The sequence below is a fragment of the Penaeus monodon genome, unplaced genomic scaffold (genome assembly GCF_015228065.2).
Source record: "Penaeus monodon isolate SGIC_2016 unplaced genomic scaffold, NSTDA_Pmon_1 PmonScaffold_3636, whole genome shotgun sequence".
Taxonomy (NCBI): Eukaryota; Metazoa; Arthropoda; class Malacostraca; order Decapoda; family Penaeidae; genus Penaeus; species Penaeus monodon.
In genome coordinates, this window is record NW_023658380.1 from 1 (window position 1) to 9907 (window position 9907).

At 35.2% G+C, this 9907-nt stretch overlaps 1 pseudogene; it reads left to right on the forward strand.

Moving 5' to 3' along the window:
- Window positions 1–338: 338 nt before the first annotated feature.
- Window positions 339–9485, forward strand: LOC119570707 (annotated as a pseudogene).
- The last annotated feature ends 422 nt before the right edge of the window (window positions 9486–9907 follow it).

A 9907-nucleotide genomic window follows, 5' to 3' on the forward strand; every position in this document is an offset into this window, starting at 1 on the left:
TTTTCATTTTTCAAATTATTATTTTTTTCTTTCTTTCTTTCTTCTGTCTTTTCAAAAGATTTATAATAGAATCAGGATGAAATATATTTTGTCAGGATCTTAAAGGCTTATTATATGCTTTTATTTATTCTATATATATATTATATTATATTATATATATATATATATATATATATATATATATATATATATATATTTTTTTTTTTTTTTTTTTTTTTTTTTTTTTTTTTTTTTTTTTTTTTTTTTCACAATGCATAAGTATACAATCTTTATCATCTTTATGATCTTTGCTAGGATATAGTAGATTTAATGTCATTTTTTTGTTAAAATACTTTCAGGAGATCCAGGTGAAGTCAAAGCTGCCAATGCTCGCGCTGTGTTGTATGACTCCTTGCAGTTGGCTCACAAGTGTATCCTTAACTCATTCTATGGTTACGTCATGAGAAAGGCTCTCGGTGGCACTCATGGAGATGGCTGGAATTGTGTGTATACTGGAGCTACCATTATTACTAGGTCAAGGGAGATTGTGGAACAGGTAAGTTTTTGGGATCCTTATTATGCATTATGATTCAGTTTTCGTTTTAAGTTTGAAAGCAGTGTTGTATATATTATGTGTACCTTGATTTTGAGTGATGTCTTTTTTTTTTTTTTTTTTTTTTTTTTTTTTTTTTTTTTTTTCCTCCTCTTCACACTTTCTTTTTCATTTAGTTTGCGGTTTTTCCTTAATTTCAGATTGGTCGGCCCTTGAACTTGACACCGACGGTATCTGGTGTATTCTCCCAGCATCATTCCCTGAGAATTATGTTATCAAACACAACAACCCTAAGAAGTCAAAGGTTACCATATCATACCCAGGTGCCATTCTCAATGTAATGGTGAAGGATCATTACACAAATCACCAGTACCATGATCTGCAAAATGCTGAGATGCTGGAGTACTCTGTCAGATCAGAAAATTCTATTTTCTTTGAGGTTTGTGCATTTATCCTTTTAGCTCACATTTAAAAGAAGTGGAATTATGTTTTTTTAGGAGTAGAGCACCATTTGAAAATGGGGTGGTGAGGGTATAACTGATGAGTATATGTATTATATGTCTGTGATATATTGACCACTGTGAATAATAGATGTTCTGTTTTTACTGCTGCATGCAAGTTTTGACTGAAAAGGTAATGTTGATAGGAGTTGTTGATTCATGGTGGATTGATAATGTTGCAACTTTGGGTATGAATTGATTTGTACATTGTCACATGCATGTAATATCACATACATGCAAGCATGCTCTGCGCACGACACTCATGCATGCACTTGCTCTCTGGCGCGCACTACACACACACACACACACACACACACACACCACACACACACCACACACACACACACACACACACACACACACACACATATATATACATATACATATACATACACATACACACTCACTCAGTCCCACAAATTCATGTAACATATACATCACATGCATGTTATCAAGTACACAGATTTATACAGAAGACTTATAATCTTTCTCTGCCTCTCCCATAGGTTGACGGTCCCTACCAAGCAATGATTCTTCCAGCTTCCAAAGAGGAGGGCAAAAAGCTGAAAAAACGTTATGCAGTGTTCAACTTCGATGGCTCGTTGGCTGAATTGAAAGGCTTCGAGGTGAAGCGTCGTGGAGAGCTGCAGCTCATTAAGATTTTCCAGTCTTCAGTCTTTGAAGCTTTCCTGAAAGGAGACACACTGGAAACCTGTTATGCAAGTGTTGCAAAGGTAATAAACAGTTTTGTTACAGTAATTTTATGTAAACATGAATATGTAATGCATAGCAAAGAACTGAGCATGAAATATAGTGATATTTGTGTATGTTTGATATCAAGGCAAAGTTAAGGGTTTTTGAGGGTTTTTTGTGTATATATATTTCTGCAACATTTTTCGACATTGGCGTTTCCTTGGTAATCTATAATTTTAGATATCATCCAGAAACCTTAGACAAGAGTACATTTCATTGAAAAGAGGATACATGAGAGACACATTCATCAAATGTATTCATTTTTTTCAACTCAGGTAGCAGACTATTGGCTGATGTGCTGTACAGTAAGCAGCCAACATGCCTGACTCCGAACTGTTTGAGCTCATTTCGGAGAATCGTTCAATGAGCAGGAAATTGGATGAGTATGGGGACCAGAAGTCAACCTCCATATCCACAGCTAAGAGGCTGGCAGAGTTCCTTGGTGATCAGATGTGAAGGATGCTGGTCTCAGCTGTAGATTCATCATTTCAAAGAAGCCAGAAGGAGCCCCTGTTACTGAAGTATTGGATTTGTATGTGTGCGTGTGTGTGTATGTTTTACTTTGTTTTATTCGTATCTATTAAATAAATTCATTCAATAAAGTTACAAATTATATTGTACCAGAGAAACGAATAGACAATTTCACTTGTTCAGTATAAGATTTGGAGTTCTCTGTTTTCATAAGCTTAGAAGTAGAAAGTTAGTACTGTCTATCATCATGGATTACATTTTTCAACTAATACTTTTTCCATCGTGTTCTTCAGAGCTATTCCACTTGCCATCTTCCAAGCAGAGCCATCGTGTGAAACACCACTATCTGCTCTCGCTGGCTAAAAGATCCATCCATCCACAAACTTTGACATTCGAATGTTTTGGACTGGAATACTACATTGAAAGACTCTCAGGAACAGTAATGAAATCATTACAATCCCAGCTGCCCTTCAGGTACTGTGCACGTATAAACACTTGCCGATTCATCATAAATACCATAATAAGTCATATTGGTCTACAAGAAAGGCATTATTTGTTATGTATTTTTGCACACTGTATCAGTAAAACCAATTCATTACTCACCAAAAGAAGTATGAAATGCTCTCAGCAAGCTTTCATTATGCACAAAATACACTTTTACATTTACATAACAAAGGATACAGTACTACACATTTTTTATCTTTGATATAGGGTGTGCCAAATCCAGTACCTCGTGTAGCTCACCCTGACTGTTGCATAAAAGGTTCTTGAGAGAATGACACCTTTAGCAGCGTCGTATTACAGACATGTTTAATGTAGCCCCAAAACCGAAACCTCAGCCTAAGGTTCAGACTGAGGATGACAATGTAAGTGGTTCAGTCTTAGAATGTCTCTAAATCATCATCTTCTTCTTCTACTACTTCTTCTTCTTTTTTATGTATGTATAAGTGAGCCTTTTCTCAAATAATTTCATGTTTTATTCAGAGCAGATTTTTCACTTACTAAGTACTTTGTACTTTGAGTGTACAAATATTTTTATCTGATTCTTGTAAGTTTTATTTATTTGGTCTTTTACAGTTATTATTATCAGTTACTGATTTTTGTTGACAGTCACAAGATTTGTTTGCATCACAAGCAGTCCCCTGATATTGAAGACATACTGACTCCACAATCACAAAAATCCGCGGGTAGGACCAACAGTCACAAGTAACAGCGGAAGAGGACATCAGACATGACTGAAGATAGTAATGATATGACAAAGAGTTGGAGAGATGTCTTGGAAACCCGCCAGCATGGGAAATTCAAAGGTAAAGTATTACGTTTTTCTAATGGGAAAATCAAGTTATATTTGAACCCTCCAATATTGCAATATCTTGGCATCAGATTTTCAGCTTTCACCAAGGCCAGTTTCGATCTTATATGATTGTAGATCTTAAAATTAAGATCCAGAAAATGTATTGTCTCATGCTTGTATATCTTATAGTTAAACAACATATGAACTAATGTATCATACTTTCTTTGGTCACTCACTTTTGAAAAGAGGCTCCATGAGGCACTTATAAAATGGAGATTAAAGGAAATGGAGGGGGTGTAGTTGGAAGAAACTTGTTAACCATAATTGCCTCACTGATACTTCACATTGACAGTGAAGAAATAGAGGACAACATCCTGTCAATTTATGTGTAGTTGTTTTTTGATTGAGTCGGCTCAGATCAAATATCACAATTACAAATATGCTCGATCAAAAATTTAGATTTTGAAGTGGCATATTTTTCTCTAGGATTTTGCTGCCAATTTCTCCATCTCATTGAACGTGTCTTATTCCTTATTCATTATAGACCCACCATTTCATTTCTGTTGCTGTGCCAGCTTCCAGTCTGATTGAAAAAAGAAGGCAAAATTTTCTTGAAGATTTTTACATTGTACATTGTGATTTGATATATTTATTTTTTATCATAGTTCAATTATAATGTCTTTGTTTTCTTGCAGGAGGAAATGGCAGCATGGATTACATTCCAAAAGAAGAATGGGACTTCCAACGGCTCCAGAGAGAAAGCCGACCCTAAGAGACTTCGCACCGAGATTGCCCAACGATGGGTACAAGTGTAGGAGGGGTGCTGGCCGTGTGGTGAGGTCTGGCCCAACTAGTACCCTTGGGGGCTTCTTGCGCAAGGGCACAACGCACCCTACTAGATGCCCCTTGGCAGCTTATACAAGTAAGGCATTACTTGTTTCTTGGAAAATGCCACTCCCCTTAGAGTTATTTAATAATATGCATTGTTTCAGTAACACTGAACTTTTTAATTATTTCAGTAGAAGCAATAGTTTACAATGGTAAACTGTTTATTTTTTGTACTACTTTCAATATATGCACATTATCGTATAAACCTCTTATTTTCTTTCCTGTTTTCATTATATGCATGGATATTTTGCCTTTGCATATAAATGCTTTTGTAATTATTACGGGTTATCTCAGTTTGTAATTTTAGACTTTCATATCAACAGCTAGAAAGACTAATACAGCAGGACAGTTTAAACTGGGGGCACTGTTGGCAATGATCTCCATCTCATCAAGCTTGTTATTCCCCGAATCTTCTATGTTAACCAGCGTGTTCCCAAATTAGCTAACGAGTCGGAGGGAGTGGGGCGCAAAGCAAACAACTCTCCCCAGGTCACATCCAGTGTTTAATCTTTATGAATACACTGCCCCAAAGGGGAGTTTCCGTGAGCACAGCAATGACTTATGGCTGATTTGTCAATCCTGATTGAAGGAATCTATGAAACTCAGGTGTTGTTATATTACATCACTGGTATTGAATTAAGAACATGATACAAATTTCTGATAACCCTTGTGTGAGTTTTTCTTTTTTTTATCTTATTGTGGTTTTATTTTTAGGTTCCACTGGATTTTAGGCAATAGCTCAACTAGGCTGTGAAAGGGTGTTGTTGACAAATTCCTAGCTCGTGCAGACACTGACACGTTTAAATTTGGGGTCAACTCAAGTTTAAAACAGTGGCACAGTATCAGTACCTAGAGACTGGCAGCCTTCACCATGTTTACTTGTATCTCATAGGAGGGGAAAATAAGGCCATGTTTGGTATCTTCTTTAATCACAGTAAGAAAGGCCACATTTTTGTATTAGACACAGTAGAAGTAATCAGATGCCCAATCTTAATACCCTTTTTAAAACAATGAGAGAAATGCCAAGATCAAACAAAGGGTTTGAGGAAATCCAACTCCCAGATTCTAACTACACCTTTGAGATCAAATTTGAGACTGAGCTGCTCCAGTTTATCGCCAGATTCAGCGTCTGCTCCAACTTATAGAGAAGAGAAGAAAGGGCCAACTTTTTTGGCCATTCAATCACCTCATGATCTTTACCAATAACAACCCTTATGCCTGGCCTGGGGAATTTCCACAGGGGCCTATTCATGTTCACAGAAGTTTGAAAAATTGTACAATGTACTTGACTGGCAACGTGTTGGTGCAAAAGCCATGGTACGACAGTACCTGGGCTTAAAGCAGTTGCTGCACACAGCCATGGAACAGTCTCGTTACTTTCATGTGCCTGTTTGGAAATTTGCCTCGAATAACCAACACCTTTGGAGCAGATCTGTTTTACTTCAGACATCTGCAGAAGCACAACTCAGTTGTGTGGTGTTCACCTGGCCAAAGGCCTGATCTGGCGGTTCACGGAGCATGATGATAATCGGCTTGTTTGCAGAATTGGAAGAAGCTGCCTCAGTTGCACAGCTTAACCCAAACCCCGGGTGTTATTCTACAGTCTGTGTTGAACTGGATTTAGATGCTCTGGGTGTCACTACATTGTTACGTGAGATATCTTGGGGAATTTTTTTTATTAGAATAAAAGTTCAAATTCTAATATGCAAATTATTCTTTGCTTATTATTCACTTTGTAATCAAAATTGTGATGACAGGTTAAATAATATCTGTTCACCATGGTTTCTTCTCCCTCTTTTGTTCATTATATTACATCACTTGCTTCAAACTTGCCTCTTGAAGAGCTAAAGAAAATCTTTTGAATTATATTCATAACATAAAGTACTTAAAGAGATAGTTTGGGATTCAAAGCATAATGATTCTCCCTTTTCAGTCCACATCACATCAATGAGATGGAAGGGCCCAGCAGTAGTGTAGCCTTTGATGCTGCTCCACAGGCTTCACTCCAGGATATGATGGGGGTGCTGGTCCTCTCTCACATCCTAAAGATGAAACTGCACGTTGTGCTGCAGCCTTCAATATTAAGACAGATGGTAGCTGCTTGCTTCGTGATTTTCACTCTACCAGAATGTGTTTGCAGGATTTCCAGATCATCCACTTTATCGATGGCTGAGAGATTCTGGGTCCCTGCTGTATGATCCTGCACTTTCATCGCATTCTACATATTAATGCACGCTATTCCTCCATCTGGTTGCAGAAATTTTAAACGTTTAGGCTCTGTCATTATTTCGCCAAATTCAACAAATTGTTCTCTGCACATAGAAAAAAGAGTAGATGATGCCATAAGCATATGTGCAATTGTGGTAAACAGCATCAGGTTTAAAGGGAAATTATTCCATTCTGTTGATATATCCTTCAACCATTGCTGGGAATACCTCATGTGGTTAACCCTGCAAATCATGGTGGTATTAAAAGGGAAGCTTCCAAAAGACATATCTTCTTCACAAGATGAGAAGGTAATGAATCAGAAGATGATGAGGAAGAGAACCAACAGGGGACTGAAATGAAGGTGAAAGAGGGGAGGATGAAGGACCAGTGATAGAGATGAACTGGAATATGGCTGAGTACCTCCCAGAATGGTGTGGATGCCAGAGCAGCTTCAACAATGTGGTTGCCTCTTACATGAAAGCAGTGTATGAGAAACTGCAAGAAGAAAGTGGTCGTTACACACCAGGCAACAACCCCTGTGAAGCGCAAAGTTTCAAGCCAGCCACGAGAAAGCCGCAAGAGGCACTTCAAAAGGTTATGTTTAAATTTGCCCAAAACTAATTTTCAGGAGAAATTTGCACAAAGTTATATTTCATTACACAAAAAATACAGAAGAAGGGAACGAGAGAAGAGGAAGAGGAGGATTCCAAATTCCTCATGATAGCTCCTGACATTCACACCACTCCAGCTTTAGGTTCGTCAAAAGCATCACCAAAGTCTTGTCACTGGATCCTGTTTTTCAGAGGCAGGTGTGTTCATTCTTTCTTTCCTCTCCTTCTCTTTCTTCTTTCTTTTTTCTTTCTTTCTTTCTTTTTTTTTTTTTTTTTTTTTTTCTTTCTTTCTTTCTTCCTCTCTCTGAAGAAAATAAATATTATTTTACTCCCCTCTCTCTCTCTCGTCTCTCTCTCGATCTCTTCTCTCTCGCTCTCCTCCTCTCTCTCTCTTTTCTCCTCTCTCTCCCCTTTTCTCTCTCTCCTCTCTCCCTTATATATATATATATATATATATATAGTATATATATATAATATAATAAAATTTTTATATATAATAAAATATATATACAAAGAAACATTTATCTTTAACATTAAATTAGAGATTCATTAACAGTGTACATCCAGGACAGTAGCTGTAATTTCAATCTAGTATAGGAAAAAATAATAGTATATTACAAACTGATTCTCTCTTAACAGGTGTGCAAACTTAGGAGAGACCTTCTGAAATTACTGAACATAGGCGAGTTTTCCCCAGAGGCAGAAGGGAAGGACCCTTGTATCTCGTACACTCTACCTGAAGTGATTTGTCGATCTTGTAACCATTGCAAAAATATTGATCTCTGTAAAGATCCACACCATGCAGTTAAAAATGGAGTGTAAGTATCCTGAAATTAGATAAATATATATTTTTTCCCTTGTTTGTTAATTTACTTACGGATAGAAATATATTGTAATATAATTTTATTCTTGGGAATATGCTAACAGCGTAATTTGTATGAAATTAGTAATTAATTTCGGCAAATACCGAGATAATGAATTTTGATATTTCAATTCAAAGATTACTTATTTAGATACTGTCTTTTCAGGCGAGTCTGGTTATGTCCTGTTTGCAACACAAGCTATGCTTCAGGTGAAATTGAACATTATTTGATTGGCCTGATCCATACAAATTCCATGGCATATGTGCTTCAAGATCTTCAGTGTGATCGTTGTTCAGAGGCAAGTAATATTGTATATGAAATTACCGTGTTATCTTCAGTAGAAAGTTTGACATTGCAGATAAGGCTTGCATTTTTTAACCCCTTGATGCCAGGAGGGCATGTAGCTACTGTAGATACATGCACACTTCATTGTGATTTTAGTGTACTGATTTTTGTTTACACAGAGATGGGCATCACCAAGGAGTCAAAGGTCTAGGCTACCTGATCTCTCACCTGTCTATCCTCTTTGTTGATTTTATGAGAGATACTTCTTTTTTTTCATTACTATTAGTGTCGCTGATAATACTGTAATGAAATTCAGTGATAAAAAGAATAAGAGTAATGATAGTCAGTGAAGGAAAATCATAATCAGGTCAGGCCAGTTATGCCTAATGATTAACTCCTCAGTGACTGACTAAGCGCTTGTGGAGTCATCTATGTGTAATCAAAATTCACAAAACAAAACTACATTGGACGATGCACTTAAGTTCATTATTTGAGAGTTTTGCAAGAATACTTTATTCCATGAAACTGAAAGATATTGGTAACCATATCAGTAAAGCAGAGTATTGAAAATACTGGTATGTCATCATATAGTATATATATATATTATATATATATATATATATAAATATATATATACGTATATAATATATATACTATATATATTATTATATTATATATATATTATATTTTATAATATATATATATATATATGATATAATATATATATATATATATATATTATATATATTATATATATATATATATATATTTATATATATTTAAATATTTTATATATTATATATATATATATATCTCTACTATATATATATATATATATATATATATATATAAACACTTTTTATGTATATGTGTAATTGAATCATGCTTTTAATCCAACAGGTGAAGCACCCCAAATATGACCCTCTACTGTACATGCGGAGGGCGCTTCAAGACACTCCACAGCGTGATGATTTTACCACAAATTAAGGATATTCAAGAAAATAGCATCATATTTCTCATGCCATTGCTAAAGAAACTGTTGAATGGATTATCTCCAATAATTCTTGGATAAAACAGTAATTTAAATTTTTTAGCTCTACTGATTGAAACCGATGGCATTCTTGTACATTGTATTATCTTTAAATGGCGCATAAATTTATAATTTTACTTTTTATTCACTTTTGTCAGAGGGTACAAATTATTGTTCTCAGTGATTATGAAAAAAAGATATTAAAAGCTATTAATTTAAGCCTAATGCAATTAACTAATGTGTTATGTGCAAATAATATGTAACCTCTCAATATTATAATTATATTTTGTGTAAATTTAAATATTTTTTAGACATGTTATATACAGTTGAAAAAATCTGTGACAGAAATATAAACTTTTTAAAATTATTTTTACCTTTGGTTTTCTTTATGTATTTAATTATTCCTCTATTACAACTAATTCATAAACAACATGTATGCATATATAAACACATACACACACAAATCTGTCTA